The sequence below is a fragment of the Mustela nigripes genome, chromosome 15 (genome assembly GCF_022355385.1).
Source record: "Mustela nigripes isolate SB6536 chromosome 15, MUSNIG.SB6536, whole genome shotgun sequence".
NCBI classification, from domain to species: domain Eukaryota; kingdom Metazoa; phylum Chordata; class Mammalia; order Carnivora; family Mustelidae; genus Mustela; species Mustela nigripes.
Window position 1 is genome coordinate 54,913,167 of NC_081571.1, and position 18,537 is coordinate 54,931,703.

Genomic DNA, 18,537 nt, shown 5'->3' on the forward strand with positions numbered 1-18,537 from the left:
ACCCAGCATCTGTCATTTCCTGACTTGTTAATTTTAGCCATTCTGACTGGTGTGAGGTGGTATCTTATTGTGGTTTTGATTTGTATTTCCCTGATGCTGAGTGATGTGGAGCATTTTTTCATGTGTCTGTTGGCCATCTGGATGTCTTCTTTGCAGAAATGTCTGTTCATGTCCTCTGCCCATTCTTGATTGGATTATTTGTTCTTTGGATATTGAGTTTGATAAGTTCTTTATAGATTTTGGATCTATCTGATATGTCGTTTGCAAATATCTTCTCCCATTCTGTCAGTTGTCTTTTGGTTTTGTTGACTGTTTCCTTTGCTGTACAAATGCTTTTGATCTTGATGAAGTCCCAATAGTTCATTTTTGCCCTTGCTTCCCGTGCCTTTGGTGATGTTTCCAGCAAGAAGTTGCTGCAGCTGAGGTTGAAGCCATGTTCTCCTCAAGGATTTTGTTGGATTCCTGTCTCACATTGAGGCCATTCATCCATTGGGAAGTCTATTTTTGTGTGTGGTGTAAGGATATGGTCCAGTTTCATTTTTCTTCACATGGCTGTCCAATTTTCTCAGCAACATTTGTTGAAGAGACTGTCTTTTTTCCATTGGACATTCTTTCCTGCTTTGACAAAGATTAGTTGACCATAGAGTTGAGAGTCTGTTTCTGGACTCTCTATTCTGTTTCATTGATCTATGTGTCTGTTTTTGTTTTGAAATCTGGATTGTGATGCCACCAACTTTGGCTTTCTTTTTCAACATTTGGCTTTCTTTTTCAACTCTGGATATTTGGGATCTTTTCTGGTTCCATATAAATTTTAGGATTATTTGTCCCATTTCTTTGAAAAAAATGGATGGTATTTTGATAAGGATTGCATTAAACATGTAGACTGCTTTAGGTAGTCTAGACATTTTCACAATATTTGTTCTTCCAATCCATGAGCATGGAACATTTTTCCATTTGTGTCTTCCTCAGTTTCTTTCATGAGTACTTTCTAGTTTTCTGAGTACAGATTCTTTGCCTCTTTCATTAGGTTTATTCCTAGGTATCTTATGGTTTTGGGTGCAATTGTAAATGGGATCATCTCCTTAATTTCTCTTTCTTCTGTCTTGTTGTTGGTGTATTGAAAGGCAACTGATTTCTGTGCATTGATTTTATGTCCTGACACTTTACTGAATTCCAGTACAAGTTCTAGCAGATTTGGAGTGGAGTCTTTTGGGTTTTCCACATAAAGCATCATATCATCTGCAAAGTGTGATAGTTTGGCTTCTTCTTTGCCGATTGGATGCCTTTAGTTTCTTTTTGTTGTCTGATTGCTGAGGCTAGGATTTCTAGTACTATGTTGAATAGCAGTGGTGATAATGGACATCTTTGCCATGTTCCTGACCTTAGTGGAAAAGCTCTCAGTTTTTTCCCATTGAGGATGATATTCACTGTGGGTTTTTCATAAATGGTTTTGATGATATTGAGGTATGTGCCCTCTATCCCTATAATTTGAATCAGTTTTGATCAGGAAAGGATGCTGTACTTTGTCAAATGTTTTTTCAGCATCTATTGAGAGTATCATATGGTTCTTGTTCTTTCTTTTATTAATGTATTGTGTAACATTGATTGATTTGCAGATGTTGAACCAAACTTGCAGCCCTGGAATAAGTCCCACTTGGTCATGGTGAATAATCCTTTGTACTGTTGGATCCTATTGGCTAGTATTTTGGTGAGAATTTTTGCCTCCATGTTCATTAAGGATATTGGTCTGTAATTCTCTTTTTTGTGGGGTCGTTGTCTGGTTTTGGGACCAAGGTATGCTGGCCTCATGAAGTGAGTTTGGAAGTTTTCCTTCCAAATCTATTTTTTTCAGAAGAGTTTCAGAATTAAACTAGTTAAATTAATACCTTTTAATTCTTCTTTAAATGTTTGGTAGAATTCCCCTGGGAAGCCGTCTTGCCCTGAGCTCTTGTTTTTGGGAGATTTTGATGACTGCTTCTATTTCCTTACTGGTTATGGGTCTGTTTAGGTTTTCTATTTCTTCCTGGTACAGTTTTGGTAGTTTATACATCTCTAGGAATGCATCCATTTCTTCCAGAATGTCAAATTTGCTGGTGTATAGTTGCTCATAATATGTTCTTAAAATTGTTTGTATTTCTTTGGTGTTGGTTGTCATCTCTTCTCTTTCATTCATGATTTTATTTATTTGGGTACTTTCTCTTTTTGTTAAGTCTGGCCAGGGGTTATCAATCTTATTAATTCTTCCAAAGAACCAGCTTCTAGTTTCGTTGATTTGTTCTACTGTTTTTTGGGTTTCTGTTTCATTGATTTCTGCTCTGATCTTTATTATTTCTCTTCTGCTGGGGTTAGGCTTTCTTTGTTGTTCTTTCTCCAGCTCCTTTAGGTGCAGGGTTAGGTTGTGTACTTGAGACCTTTCTTGTTTCTTAAAAAAGGTTTGTATCACTATATACTTTCCTCTCAGGACTGCCTTTGCTGTGTCCCACAGATTTTGAACAGTTGCGTTTTCACTTTCATTTGTTTCCATGAATCTTTTTAGTTCTTCTTTAATTTCCTGGTTGACCCATTTGTTTTTTAGTAGGATGCTCTTTAGCCTCCATGTATTTGAGTTCTTTCCAACTTTCCTCTTGTTATTGAGTTCTAGTTTCAGAGCATTGTGGTCTGAAAATATGCAGGGAATGATCCCAATCTTTTGGTACCAGTTGAGATTTGTGACCCAGGATGTGATCTATTCTGGAGAACTCCATGTGCACTAGAGAAGAATGTGTATTCTGTTGCTTTGGGATGGAATGTTCTGAATATATCTGTGATCTCCATCTGGTCCAGTGTGTCATTTAGAGCCTTTATTTCCTTGTTGATATTTTATTTAGATGATCTGTCCATTTCAGTGAGCGGGGTGTTGAAGTCCCCCTACTATTATTGTATTATTGTCAATGTGTTTCTTTGATATTATTATTAATTGGTTTATATAGTTGGCTGTTCCCATGTTAGGGCAAAGATATTTAAAAATTTTATATCTTCTTGTTGGACAGACCCTTTGAGTATGACATAGTGTCTGTCCTCATCTCTTATTATAATATTTGTCTTAAAATCTAATTTATCTGATATAAGGATTGCCACCCCAGCTTTCTTTTGATGTCCATTAGCATAGTAAATTGTTTTCCATCCCCTCACTTTATTTTTTTAAAGATTTAATTTATTTATTTGATATACAGAGATCACAAGTAGGCAAAGAGGCAGGCAGAGAGAGAGGGGGAAGCAAGCTCCCTGACAAGCAGAGAGCCTGATGCAGGGCTTGACCCCAGAACCCTGGGATCATGACCTGAGCCGAAGGCAGAGGCTTTAACCCACTGAGCCACTCAGGCACTCCCTCCACCCCCTCACTTTAAATCTGGAGGTGTCTTTGGGTCTAAAATGAGTTTCTTGTAGACAGCATATTGATGGGTTTTGGTTTTGTATCCATTCTGATACATTGTGTTTTTTGACTGGGGCATTTAGCCCATTTACATTCAGGGTAACTATCGAGAGATATGAATTTAGTGCCATTGTATTGCCTATAAGGTGGATGTTACTGTATATTGTCTCTGTTCCTTTCTGGACTGTTACTTTTAGGCTCTCTGTTTGCTTAGAGGACCCCTTTCAATATTTCCTGTAGGGCTGGTTTGATGTTTGCAAATTCTTTTATTTTTTGTTTATCCTGGAAGATTTTGTCTCTCCTTCTATTTTCAATGACATCCTAGCTGGATATAGTATTCTTGGCTGCATGTTTTTCTCATTTAGTGCTCGGACTATATCATGCCAGTTTTTTCTGGCCTGCCAGGTTTCTGAGGATAAATCTGCTGCTAATCAAATATTTTTACCATTGTATGTTACAGACTTTTTGTCCTGAGCTGCTTTCAGGATTTTCTCTTTCACTAAGACTTGCAAATTTTACTATTAGATGATGGGGTGTGGACCATTTTTTATTAATTTTGAGGGCAGTTCTCTGTGCCTCCTGGATTTTGATGCTTGTTCCCTTTGCCATACTAGGGAAATTCTCTACAATAATTCACTCCAATATACCTTCTGCTCACATCTCTCTTTCTTCTTCTTCTGGAATCCCAATTATTCTAATATTGTTTCATTTTATGGTGTCACTTATTCTCGAATTCTCCCCTCATGGTCCCATAGTTGTATGTCTCTCTTTTTCTCAGCTTCTTTATTCCATTGTTTGGTCTTTTATATCACTAATTCTCTGTTCTGTCTCATTTATCCTAGCAGTAAGAGCCTCCATTTTTGATTGCACCTAGTTAATAGCTTTTTTGATTTCAGCTTGGTTAGATTTTAGTCCTTTTATTTCTCCAGAAAGGGTTTTTATTTATCCAGACAGGGTTTCTCTAATATCTTCCATGCCTTTTTTGAGCCTAGCTAGCACCTTGAGAATCATCATTCTGAACTCTAGATCTGACATATTATGAATGTCCATATTGATTAGATCCCTAGCCTTTGACACTGCCTCTTGTTCTTTTTTTTTTTTTTTTTTTTTTTTTTGTGGTGAGTTTTTTTCTGTCTTGTCATTTTATTGAGATAAAAATATATGAATGAGAGAGTAAAATTCTAAAAGGGTGGCAAAAACCCCAGAAAAATGTATTCTAACTAAATCAGAAGAGACCCTAAAATGGGGGGAGAAGAAAGGGGGTAAAAGAAATTGAAAAAGTATATATATATATTAGACTGGTGAATAGAACAGAGCCACCCACTTGATTTTGGGTGTATTTTGGTCTCTTAGAAGAACTGCTTCCTAAAATTTTAAAGAAAGAAAAAAATATATATATGGGTAAACACAATGAAGGGATAGAATATGACTGTAAAGATGAAAATTTTAAAAAATTTCTAAAAAAGGAATTGGTAAGATAAGTTGGTAGGAAAAAGAAAGAAAAAAAAAAAGTGGAGAGAATTTACTCAGGCTGAAGACTAGAACAAAGCCCTGTGCTAGATTTAGGGTATATTTTGACCTATTAGAAAAAATTGTATCCCAAAATTTTTTAGAAGAAGAAACTCTGTATGTATACAAAAAATAAAGTTAAATACAATGAAGGATATAATATGACTATAATAATGAAGGTTTAGACATTTTTTTTTTTAGAAAGGTATTGTTAAGATAAACTAGTTTAAACACGTTAAAAGATGAATGAGGAAAAGTTAAAAAAGTTAGAATAAGAAAAAAATAAAATTAAAGCAATTTAATAAACTTTGAAAAACTAAAGAATCATGGGGAGAAAGCCATGAATTCCATGCTTTGCTTTCCCCTCCTCTGGAATTCTGCTGGTCTTGATCAGTGAGCTTGGTCTTGGCTGGATGTTCTTGCTGATCTTCTGGGGGAGGGGCCTGTTGCTGTGATTCTCAAATGTCTTTGCCTGAAGTGGAATTGCACCACCCTTGTTAGGGGCTGTGCTAAGTAATTTGCTCCAGTTCGCTCTCAGGAGCTTTTGCTTCCTGAGCACTTTCCATAGAGCTCTGGAGGATGGGAATGAAAATGGTGACCTCCCAATCTCTAGCCCAGAGTAGCCAAGAGCTTGGGGCCCCACTCCTCCATGCACCTTCGGAGAAAAGCAGTCAATCCTTCCTTCTCTCTGGTCTCTGGCTGTGCTCCTAGCTCACCTGGCCATTTATTTCTCTGGCACACAGCCCTGTTTAGAGTCTCAAAACCCAGCAGACCCCTGTTGTGCTGTTCTTCCAGTGGAGGAATTTGTCTCCCTGGATCTGCCACTTGTGGGGTCCCTGCTCAAAGAGTAGTGTCCCAGCAGTGCCACAGATCACAGTTTAAGGTGACCCCAAGCTGAGCACTCACTCCTTGACTCTGTACCTAGCTTTCCCACTCTGATACCTATGAGCTCTGCTACACTCAGGCACCCACAATCCTTCTGTGACCCCATGGACCCAAGACCACATTTTCCCTGTAAGATCTCCACCCCTGCTTAGCCTCTGGTGCAATGTCCCCCAGTGGAGCAGACTTCTAAAAGTTTGGATTTTGTGTTCTGTTGCTCCACCGCTTGCCAGGAGCTGTGCCCTCCCCCTGCTATCTATCTTCCTGTCACTTCAGATTCACTTCTCTGCTCATCCTACCTTTCAGATAGTGGTTGATTTTCTGTTTCTAGAATTGCTGCTCTTCTTCTCTTTGATCTCCTATTGGGTTTGTAGGTGTTTGGAATGGTTTGATAACTATCTAGCTGAACTCCTGTGACCTGATGTCATCTCAGTCTGCTATTCCTCCACCATCTTGCTCTCGGCCCTTGCCCATGGCTTATGAAAATTCTTGCCATGATTTCCTTTTCTGTACTCTAGTTTCATCTACAAATGGATGTAATGCTTCTAATCAGCCCTTTTGTCTAGTACCCCATATATACATTTTTTAACTTGTCAACCTCTTTCCTGGGAATTCTTTCCAAAACTCTGCTAAAGATAAAAGGATGACTTAGAATCACAAAACTGGTTCTGAGATGGGCCACCTGAGGATCTAAATCAGATTAATTGACCTGATTAATTTTTCAATTGTCTTTGAGCTGTGTGACATGTTGTTCTGAGGGAGCATTTAAAGAATATGCATAAGAACACATTGAGTATCATAACCATTAAATCCTTAATGGGTAGCAGAATTAGCAAAGTAAATATTTAAGGAGTTAGATATAATTTCCTTCTTTTGGTGTGTCATGCAGTAGTTGTTATTTATCGAAAAGAATCTGAGACTTAACTGATTCACAATGTATGTCTACAAACTCTGTTTTTCTATACAGTGGTGTTTAAGTATCAGATGACTATATATTTTTTAAAAGATTTTTTTATTACTTGAGTATTTTAATATATAGTAGAGATCCAGAGGTGATAAGATGTAGTAGTCATTGCCTTCTCAAGGATCTAGCAATCCAGTTAATTACAGGAACAGGAAAATAAAATTAATATTGCAAGACAATCTATGTGAAGGGTCCAATGACTGATGGGAGAGTTCAGAAGAATGAGAAATCATTTCAATTGGGAGGAATAAAAAAGAGAGAGAAAGAACACTTGAGCACAAACAGTGGAAGTGGCAGACAGATGGAAAGGGAGAAGCAGGCTCTCCACTGAGTAGGGAGCCCAATGTAGGACTCTATCCTAGAACTCTGACAGATGCTTAACTTACTGAGCCACCCAGATGCCTCTGATGACTATCTTTAAACATTACCATGAGTATTCATTTTCAAATGAATACTCACTTTTTATAAGAATCATATTGGACAAAGAGAACACCTAGATCATACTATTTTAGAAAATATTTGATGCTTCATATAATTCACCTACTATGTTTACTGAATGTCTACTATTTATAAGACAATACACTATAAGGGATATCAAAAGGAGGACAGGATATCTAAGGGATATACAAATGAGTAATACATGATCCTGGCCTTTGTGTGGAGGGATTAAGACAATTACATGTAGACATGGGCCCCGAGCAGGATAGCCAATACAGTCCTTAAAGGACAAGAAAACAATTTTAATAATAATGGTATGATCTTAGTCCTTGGCTAAGATAAAGAATAATTATATACTCAAGATGCAAATTATGCTTGGCTTAATTATCTCTATCAATTTGAAGAAGCAGATGCTCAGATGTGCAGACAGATACTAATAACTCAATTGGGAGCATTTAATCTGTATCTTTTTTTGGGTGTGGGAGAGATGTTTACTGATTTCAACTCAGCAATTTTACAAGAAATTCCACTTGTAAGGGTCTAGTCTACAAAAATACTAGCTTAATTATATATATGAATATATATCCAAGAATGCTCACTGCAGTGTTTTTTACTAGCCAAACACTGGGGGGAGAACTGTCAATCAATAGGAATGGTTGAACCAATTAGAGAATATTTATTGATAGCAGGGTCGGGCCTGGTTAGTACTTGGATGGGAGAATATTTATTGATTGTAAGAACATGTATTCTTGTTGGGTTTTCTCCCCAGATGAAAATAGAATCAAGCTATGAATATGGTTTTGCAATGTGCTTTTTGCTTTACTTGTAATAAACACTTTCCAAAGTCGGTACATGTGAATCTTCTACTCTTTTTACCTGGTATATGAATTTTTTTTTTAAAGATTTTCTTTCTTTACTTGAGAGAGAGAGCATGAACAAGAGAGCACAAACAGGGGAGAAGCAGAATGGAGAAGGAGAAGCAAACTTCCCACTGAGCAGGGAGCCTGATGTGGGGCTTGATCTCAGGACCCTGAGATCATGACCTGAGCTGCAGGCAGCCGCTTAACCAACAAGAGTCACCTAGGCACCCCTGATGTTACATTCTTTAAGAACAATATGGCAGACCTTTCTCAAACTGTATTCTACTATGGGTAACCTTTGCCTGTACATTCTTCAGGAGCTAAAAAGACAGCCTAGTTAATGACAAAATCCATATCTTCGTGTCAAGCTAATTTAAGGAACATTTTATCACTTAGCTTCACAGTGTGAAGAACATTAATAATTCAGTGGTTTGTATACTTTCCCACTCATTCTTCTTGTGGAGATGTTTATGCTGTATAACAACGGTACAGGGATGAAGGAGTTGGGCAAATCTCTTTGCCACCCCGTTCCCATGCTTTCTTTCCTTCTAGAATATCTGGCTTCAGCAACAGTGGAAGGATCATTCAGTAGAGCTGAAGAAGTGCTAGTGTTTGTTAGTACTTTATGCCTTCGCCCACTCCTCATTGGTGATATCCTTCATGCTAACTTTGTCTAGGTTATTAAATCCTATAATTAAAAAAAATTTCTTTTCTATAATTTGATACTAGCAAAAATAAGGCTTAGCATAAAAATCCTTTCTCCTGTGTTGAAACAAAGATTTTTAAAAATGCAGACTCTGAAGGAAGATTCCAGAGATTTGGTCTCTTGAGAACTACCCATCTGTGAAAAAATTCTATTTCTGTTGGACTCAAGGCCTGGCAATGGCAAAATGGACTGCCACTGTGAGCCATTTAGTCTGTCTCACTGGACAGAATAAATGGTTTCCTAATTGAATCTATGTCATGACATAACTGTAAAATGTGGTTGCAATAATTTTCTTTCAGCTTAAAGAAATGGCACAAAATTGTCTGCTCTTTAAAGAAGCATTTTTTTAAACTGGACTGTAAGATAATATTGAAAAAAGGAATACTTTCTGGAAAGTTATTTTACACATTAGTTTAAACTACATATTTTGCAATATTCTGAAAGAACTAATTAAAAAGCATTATGTATATGTGTGATTTTGAATAGTATCCCATTTTTTATAAGTAACTAAGAGTTTTTGAGCATAATTTCCTTTACCATTTCCTGCCCTACAGACAGACATTTTGCTACCTTTCAGATGAGATCTATAATACAGGAAACTTGACTACAAACATTAAAACATGTGTATACAGGTGATAACTACACACAAACACACACTATGTCGATATTAAAAACATCCATTGGGCCGCCTGGGTGGCTCAGTGGGTTAAAGCCTCTGCCTTTGGCTGAGGTCATGATCCCAGGGTTCTGGGATCGAGCCCCACATCGGGCTCTCGGCTCAGCGTGGAGCCTGCTTCTCCCTCTCTCTCTCTGCCTGCCTCTCTGCCTACTTGTGATCTCTCTTTCTCTGTCAAATAAATAAATAAAATCTTTTAAAAAAATCCATGAATTTAGTATAACTAAATTATAACAAATTATAATAATAAAATATCTGAGAATTTAGTATAATAATTATGAAATTTCAGAAATGATAGGCAAAAGGATTATTTCAAATGATCTTAAACTATTTGGCAATCTTGTTAGATCTCCACATCACACTTTTCACACAAGTAAATTCCAAATAGATTAAAGACCTAGACATTGGAAAAGAAACTCAAGACTAAATGCTAGAAGAAAAGGGATTGAAACAGATTTATAATTGTAGCATGAGAAAGAACTTTCTTAGCACAATATAAAACCTAGAAACCACAGAAAGAAAAATCAACACATTAAAAGTAAAACAACTTGGGGTGCCTGGGTGGCTCAGTTGGTTAAGTGTCCGTCTTCAGCTCAGGCTGTAATCCTGGGTCCTGGGATGGAGTTCTACATTGGGTTTCCTGCTCAGTGGGAAGCCTGCTTCTCCCTCTTCTTTCCCACTTCTGCTCCCCCTGCCTGTGCTCTCCCATTCACTCTCTCTCTCAAATAAATAAATAAAAATCTTTTAAAAAAGTAAAACAACTTTTATTTGAAAAGACAAAAAGTTAAAAGACAAGGGAGCAATTGGTAGAAAAATACATGTAACATACATAAGGGCAAAAGATAATTTCCAGAAAATTTTCCCAATATTATGCCAATGAATAGAAAAAGACAATCAGACAAAAAGAAAATTGACAAAGAACACAAACAGGAAATTAATGAAAGAGGGAATATATGTGTCCCTCTTTCATTATCCATTTCAGCAATTATTAAACATGAAAAGTAAATAATAACTAGATATATTATTAGTCCACTTGATGGACAACTTTTCAAAAGATTCATAACGTCCATCCTTGGTGAGGAAAAACAGGTACTCTTGGACTGATGGTGGTGAATATGGGTATAGCTTTTTGTAAAGCAAACTGGAATTATCTATCAAAATAAAAATATGCATGACCTTTGACTCAGCAATTTCACAAGAAATTCCACTTGTAAGGGTCTAGTCTACAAAAATACTAGCTTAATTATATATATAAATATATATCCAAGAATGCTCATTGCAGTGTTTTTTACTAGCCAAACAATGGGGGGAGAACTGTCAATCAATAGGAATGGCTGAACCAATTAGAGAATATTTATTGAAAAAAATTCATATACCAGTTAAAAAGAGTAGAAGATTCACATGTACCGACTTTGGAAAGTGTATATTACAAGTAAAGCAAAAAGCACATTGCAAAACCATATTCATAGTTTGATTCTATTTTCATCTGGGGAGAAAACCCAACAAGAATACATGTTCTTACAATCCTAAAATAAAGCCTGGAAGAATATAAAATGATCTCTTAATGGTGGCTACCAAGGTCCAGGCTGCAGACTCAGGAGAGAAGGAAAGGAGGAGTTCCGCTTGTCATTTCAAATCCATTAAAAAAAAAAAAAAGTGAAATTATGAGTGTTTTAATTTTTGCTTTTTTATATTGAACATCTTTCCTATTATAGACATGTATTGCTTTTGTTTTAAAATAATAGATGTAACCTTGAAAAGCTAATTTCTGAAGCATGGGTTGAAAAGATGAGAGACTGGAGGCAGGAAGCTAATTTAGGAGGCTTTAACTGACCGTGGGAAGGACAGTGAGGACTTGGCTTAGGGTACGGACAAAGTGATTGAGGAGAGGCCAAGGGAGTCCCTGGGAAGTGGTGACAACTAATATGAGGCTCTACTCCCAAATCCCAGTCAACAGCACTTTCCCAGAATCTTTCCAAAGGCACCATGATGCCATCACACAGGCCCCAGCAGATGCCATCACACAGGCCCCATCACACAGGCCCCACTCAGGTAGTCTAGTTCCTATGCAGGCAACTATTTCAGTTTTGATTCTGCTCTTAACGTGCTTCCACATGAGATCAGATGAAAGCAACAGTCACCTTTGCCAACAGTCCCTTGGGCTATTCTCTGCAGCTCTGCAGCCTAAAGGTTATAGCACCATGACATCAGCCTCCTTGGGGATGGACAAGCAGCTCTCAGGCTGTCTCCATGGAAGATTGCTCTCCTTTCCCTACTGTGCTTGAACCAGACTGTTGCATGTAGTCTGCTTAGACTCTACTAAAACCTTTTGCTTCCTGTTTATGAAGTCATGCTCAGAAACATGAGACCTGAGTCACCCGCAGTCTGCTCTGAATGCAGCATTGTCAGTGCCCTGAACTGTGATTGGATCATCGCACATCTCACCTTTGAGCTCCTTCATGCCTAAAGAGCACACCCTCCGACATGCACAGCTCGGTGCTCAACAGAGAGTAAGCAATTTCACACGATGGAAACGAATTCACACGGGGCACCTCTCTGAAGGGCCTGCTCTCTTTTTGCTTGTTTACTCAGAAACAGATGTTTAAACATCTGTTTGAATATTGTGAAATCTTTTCACAAATTGGACATTAGTTCCTGTAGCATAACTGGGAAAGATCACATTTACCAAACTAGAGGCAAATTGTATGATGGAAAGGGAAATTTGGTAGAATAACTCGTATAGCATTTGAATGAGAACAAGTGTAATGTTCAAAAACACTTTCGTGTGTTTAATTGGAAATATCTTGGGGCACCTGGGTGGCTCAGTGGGTTAATTGGAAATATCTTTGGTTATTTCGAGCTTTAAGTCTCACTAGCATATTATTACCTTGCATCTTTTTTCATTTTATGGATAGATTATATAAAATTGCTACACATAGAAATTTTATGGAAAACAATTTTGAATAAAATTTAGAATGTATCTGAGAGGTGAACTGGTGTGCTAGAGGAGATACATGGAAAACGTCCCTTTCTCTTCTAAAAGATTGTAAACTTTTTTGATTTTAAAATTATTGCCTGTTCACATAACATCTCTAAGGAGCTACATGTTGGCCTAAAAATAGTCCTGCTGTTTTCCTTCTGTAGTGCAATAGAAGAACATGAGGCTTATACAATTAAGATAATCTGGTTACCTCACAGACCTAATGTTTTATTTTGAATTTGAGTTATTTCTGTCTGATGTCACATAGAAGAAAATATAATTTTGCTTGTCTTTTAGCAGCAGATAATTTGTAGATTTTGTTACTCAATAGCTTGACTTTAGAAGGAATTTTGAAATTGCACCTTGAGACCCCCACCATTTTGCATATGAGATAATTGATAGGATTTACTGGTAGCTTTTTCAAGCAAAAGCATGTGACTGGTTGGAAGTGGAAAATTCAATAAGATTGTTGTTTGTCCTCCCTGATTTCAATCACTGGATTTAACAGCAATGTCTAGTTGCTTAGACATCATGTAGGGTAGGTTGGAAATGAAGAAATTACTTCTTTTTTTAAAAAATTTTTTTATTTCTTTTCAGCATAACAGTATTCATTGTTTTTGCACCACACACAGTACTCCATGCAATCCGTGCCCTCTCTAATACCCACCACCTGGTTCCCCCAACCTCCTACCTCCCACCCCTTCAAAATCCTCAGGTTGTTTTTCAGAGTCCATAGTCTCTCATGGTTCACCTCCCCTTCCAATTTCCCTCAACTTCCTTCTCCTCTCCATCTCCCCTTGTCCTCCATGCTATTTGTTAGGCTCCACAAATAAGTGAAACCATATGATAATTGACTCTCTCTGCTTGACTGATTTCACTCAGCATAATCTTTTCCAGTCCCATCCATGTTGCTACAAAAGTTGGGTATTCATCCTTTCTGATGGAGGTATAATACTCCATAGTGTATATGGGCCACATCTTCCTTATCCATTCGTCTATTGAAGGGCATCTTGGTTCTTTCCACAGTTTGGCGACCGTGGCCATTGCTGCTTTAAACATTGGGGTACAGATGGCCCTTCTTTTCACTACATAGGCAGTAACCTCTTCGATATCAGCCACAGCAACTTCTTTCAAGATATGTCTCCAAAGGCAAAGGAAACAAAAGCGAAAATGAACTTTTGGGACTTCATCAAGATCAAAAGCTTCTGCACAGCAAAGGAAACAGTTAACAAAACAAAGAGGCAACCCACAGAATGGGAGAAGATATTTGCAAATGACAGTACAGACAAAAGGTTGATATCCAGGATCTATAAAGAACTCCTCAAACTCAACACACACAAAACAGACAATCATATCAAAAAATGGGCAGAAGATATGAACAGACACTTCTCCCATGAAGACATACAAATGGCTATCAGACACATGAAAAAATGTTCATCATCACTAACCATCAGGGAGATTCAAATTAAACCACATTGAGATACCACCTTACACCAGTTAGAATGGCCAAAATTAGCAAGACAGGAAACAACATGTGTTGGAGAGGATGTGGAGAAAGAGGAACCCTCTTACACTGTTGGTGGGAATGCAAGTTGGTGCAGCCACTTTGGAAAACAGTGTGGAGATTCCTCAAGAAATTAAAAATAGAAGAAATTACTTCTAATTAAATCTTTAATTTACCTTGCTAGGCTCAATTTTCTCCAGTTACTACACACACTCGCACACACTAAAATAATATAATAGAGGCATTTTAACCCATTTTAGAGAAAAATAAAAAGCAATCATAGAGTATTATTAGACTTCCTCTTTTTTATTTAAATAATGTGTTATGTTGAGAGTGATGCTTAACTCTTACCTTTTGAGGTGACCTCCACAATGACAATGTTTTAGTGCTCCTCTATGTAGGTGTCTAGTGACCACGGGTCCTAGGTCAGTTCTTCAGCACTCATCGAGGATAATCAGTAGTTTCAGTTAATTTAGAAGCCTATTTATCTGCCCTTGGTTAGAAACATAGACTAGCCATATTCAAGTTGCCTACCAAAATTTTAACCTTGGACCCTCTGCTACTCAATAATTTTCAAAAACTTTCATAGATGAACAAAATTAGTAAATGTGAATAATATTTAAAACCCAGTGGAAAGAAATAATATTCCCATATATGTGAGTATCTAATATTCATGGTATGTGACTACCTGTAGGAGATACCATTTATCTCTCTTCTTTGATACTCTAAACCTCACCACTGGGGCAAGCCAGGCCATTAGAGAGCTATACCATGCAGTTTTGGCTACTTCAGCTACCCTTTGAGACCTCATGTTCTGTGATGCTACAAAACTTGGTGGTTTGGCAGCTTAGAATTCTGCCTATATCCAGTAGTTTGTCTGAAGCAGATTCTAAGGAACTGTGTTTGGGACCGACTGCCTGTGTTCTTTTGCTGTTATGTTCTCTACTGTCTCTTGTAATTGGCATGCCAGGTATAATGAATGATACCTGCCCATTAGCAAGATTTGTCCCTGAGGTCAGTGATGAGGTGATGAATAACAAGTCAGAAAAAATAAATAAATAAAGGAATCAGGAAGGACATTTTGAGCTTAGTAGAGAATGTGGTTTTTCCTGAAAAACTGCATACTTCCTAATATGCTTTAAGGGAAATTACATATCTGATTTGGAGATGGGGAGAAAAAAAAAAAAACAAAACCAAAACCAAGCAAATATTGGGGGTCCAAGCAGCTCGGATTGTGTCTTTCATAAAAATAATCTGGGAATTGCTTAAATTTTCCTTTTGTTTTATCTATTAAGTTATTGTCTTCTGCTCTGTTCCGCGGTCAGGGTGCTTTTTGTTTTTGAAAGCTTTTTAGTAGCATCCATGACCAAATTAGTTTTATTTTAGATACTTTTTTTTTTTTTTTTTTTTTTTTTAGTGAAACAAAGATGTCTTCCCTTCCCTAATCCCCAGTAGCTTGGTTAATTAACTATGAAATCTAATGAAAATTATTCACAGTTGATAGGAGAAAACTATAGATATTCTATTCATTTATTGACTTTTTACAATCAAGAGGACTAAAACATGTTGTTTCCAATTACGCCTGCCAAAAGGAAATGGTGATTTTTTTGCTTTGTCTGAACACAGTGGTTCCATCAGCTCCTTTTCTAAACCCTTCTGTGAGAACAAGCTGGTTCTTCTGGGAATAAAGAACTGCCTACAGCTATTTGCACTCATCTGTTCTTCTCTACATACGTGCTTGGTCTTTTCCACACACAACCAGCGGGTGCTAGTGGACAGGCCAGGCAGCGTTAGTCAGGTAAGAAAGTATTTATTATTAAATGTATAATTATAAGAAAACCATTACAAAAAATGTTTTATAATGTTTGTTTGTCATATCGAAGTTATTTATCTGCCCTTGCTAATGGGGCACAGTCTTCTGTGGGCTCTATACTCTGAATGCTCCTTTATTAATGCCTTTTCTTGGTCTTTGTTACACATTGTCAGAGTAACTTGTTGTGTGCTATTTGTACCATAGATGTAAGATCACACCCCTATGTAGTTCTGGAACACTTTCGTCAACTAACGAATCAACTAACAATATTCCTCCATTTTTGCTTTCTTGCCTCACTTACATTTCAACAACTCATAGTAGGAAAGACACCTGAATTCACAGAGCACCTCCACATAATTGGTAGCAGATTGGGCTGGGATGGAAGGGAAATGCTTTCCTTTTTAATTGAATTTCCATTTTCTTATCTCTTAACATATCTCTTTTGGATGCTTCACCTCTAGGTTCTATGGGAGCAATATATGAACGTAAATATTGAATTCCTTTCTAGCATTTTCTTTTTTAAAAATTATTTTTATTAACATATAATGTATTATTTGCCCTAGGGGTACAGGTCCATGAATCATCAGGCTTACACATTTCACAGCACTTACCATAGCACATACCCTCTTCAATAACCTAGCTACCCTATCCCTACCCTCCCCACACCCCAGCAACCCTCAGCTTGTTTTGTGAGATTAAGAGTCTTATGGTTTATCTCCATCCTGATCCCATCTTGTTTCATTGTTTCCTTCCCTACTCCCCACAACCACCTGCCCTGCCTCTCAAATTCCTCATATCAGAGAGATCATATGATAATTGTCTTTCTCTGATTATCTATGTTGCTCATCATAATACCCTCTAGTTCCATCCACGTCATTTCTAGCATTTTATTTTTACAAAAATTGTAAAGCTTATGTGAAATTCACTGTGATGGAGTTTTACTGTGTGGGTGATGTAGAGGCTTTTAGGAAGCAGGTTGAGCAATGGAAATCTTAGTAAGGTAAAAAGACCCACATTGACCACTGGGCTGACTGCAAACAGGCCCATTAGGTGACCCACCTCAAAATATCCGTACGCCCTAGTTGATCAGTGGGCTACTTATAACCAGGCACAGGTATCAAAAAAGGAAATTTCCCCATGTTCCTCACTTTCTCCTTTAACTGTATATGATTTGCCTGTGGTTATACAGATTACGGTAAAGAGTTGAAATTGGGAAAAGCACTCCTATTAGCTATTCTATCCAATGATATAGAATATTGAATTTGTCTATTTACTCATTTAAATGGTAGTGACTATTTTTAAAAAATAAGTTCTGGTGACTTTCAATGTAAATGTTATAGTTTAAGGGTTTCAGAATTATTCAAATGACTTTGTAAGTTGTGAATATTTTTAAGGCATGACAAAAATATCTGTGAGCATGTGTGTGTGTGTGTATGAAACACAGCATAATTTTTAATAGGTTTAACATTCTCTGAGTCATAAATATATAAGATTAGCTTCTAGAAGCTTGCTTCAAGGTTGCATGCTCATTTGTTTGCTGGGGCCACCATAACAAAGTACCATAGACTGGGGAGCTTAAACAACAGAAATTTATTTTTCTCACAATACTGGAGGCTGCACGTCTGAGGTCAAGGTGTTGACAAAGTTTGTTTCTTCTGAGGCCTATCATCTTGGCTTGCAGATGGCTACCATCTCCTTGTGTCTTCCCATGACTTTCCCTGTGTGCATGTCTATGATCTAATCTCCTCTACTTCTTTGTTATTTTTTTAATTAAAAAAATTCTAGTATAGTTAATGTACAGTAATGATTGAACAATTCTATGCATTACTCAGTGCTCATCATGATAAGTCTATTCTTAATCCTCTTCACTCATTTCACCCATCCCCCCACCCACCATGCCTGATAACCATCAGTTTGTTTTATAGAGTTAAGAGGCTGGGTTCTGGGACACCTGGGTGGCTCAGTTCATTGAGCAACTGCCTTCGGCTCAGGTCATGATCCTAGCGTCCTGGGATCGAGTCCCACATCGGGTTCCTTGTTCTGTAGGGAGCCTGCTTCTCGCTCTACCACTCTGTCTGCCTGTGTGCAGGCAGGGTTCTTTGTTTTTTGTTTTGTTTTGGTTTGGGTTTTTTTTTTTTTTTTGGTTTGCCTCTTTTTTCTTTGTTCATTTGTTTTGTTTCTTACCACATATAAGTGAAATCATATGGTATTTATATTTCTTAATTGACTTATTTTGCTTAGTATTATACCCTCTAGATCCATCTATGTTGTTGCAAATGGCAAAGATTTCATTCTTTTTTATGGGTGAGTAATATTCCGTGTGTGTGTGTGTGTGTGTGTGTGTGTGTGTGTGTATTACACATCTATCTATCTATATCTATCTATAGATATCACACATCACACATCTTCTTCATCCATTCATCTGTCAGGAGGCACTTGGGCTGCTTCCATATCTTGGCTATTGTAAATAGTACTGTGATAAACATAGGGGTGCATATATCCTTTCAAATTAGTGTTTTTGTTTGAGTAAATACTTAGTAATGGGATTATTGGATCATATGATAATTTTTTCATTATTTGAGGACCTTCATACTGTTTTACAGTAGCTGCTCCAGTTTACCTTCCCACCAACAATGTACGAATGTTCGCTTTCTCCGTATTTTTGCCGACACTTGTTTCTTGTATTTTTTTATTTTAGCCATTCTGACAGTTGTGAAGTGATAGCCCACTGTGATTTTGATTTTCATTTCCCTGATGATTAATAATGCTGAACATCTTTTGCTGTATAGGTCA

The 18,537-nt window shown here is 37.3% G+C and overlaps 1 protein-coding gene across 2 annotated transcripts in view; it reads left to right on the forward strand.

Annotated features, from left to right (window-relative positions):
• SCEL (sciellin) overlaps positions 1 to 18,537 on the forward strand; it is a 324,048-nt gene that overhangs the window by 102,055 nt on the left and 203,456 nt on the right. The window contains exon 1 of one of the 2 annotated variants that reach the window (XM_059377693.1): positions 15,562 to 15,729. The exons of the other annotated variant lie outside the window; for it this stretch is intronic. The gene's annotated coding sequence lies outside the window, so the exon portion shown is untranslated. Of the gene's footprint in view, positions 1 to 15,561; positions 15,730 to 18,537 lie in introns of those variants that run through there. 2 annotated transcript variants of the gene reach the window in all.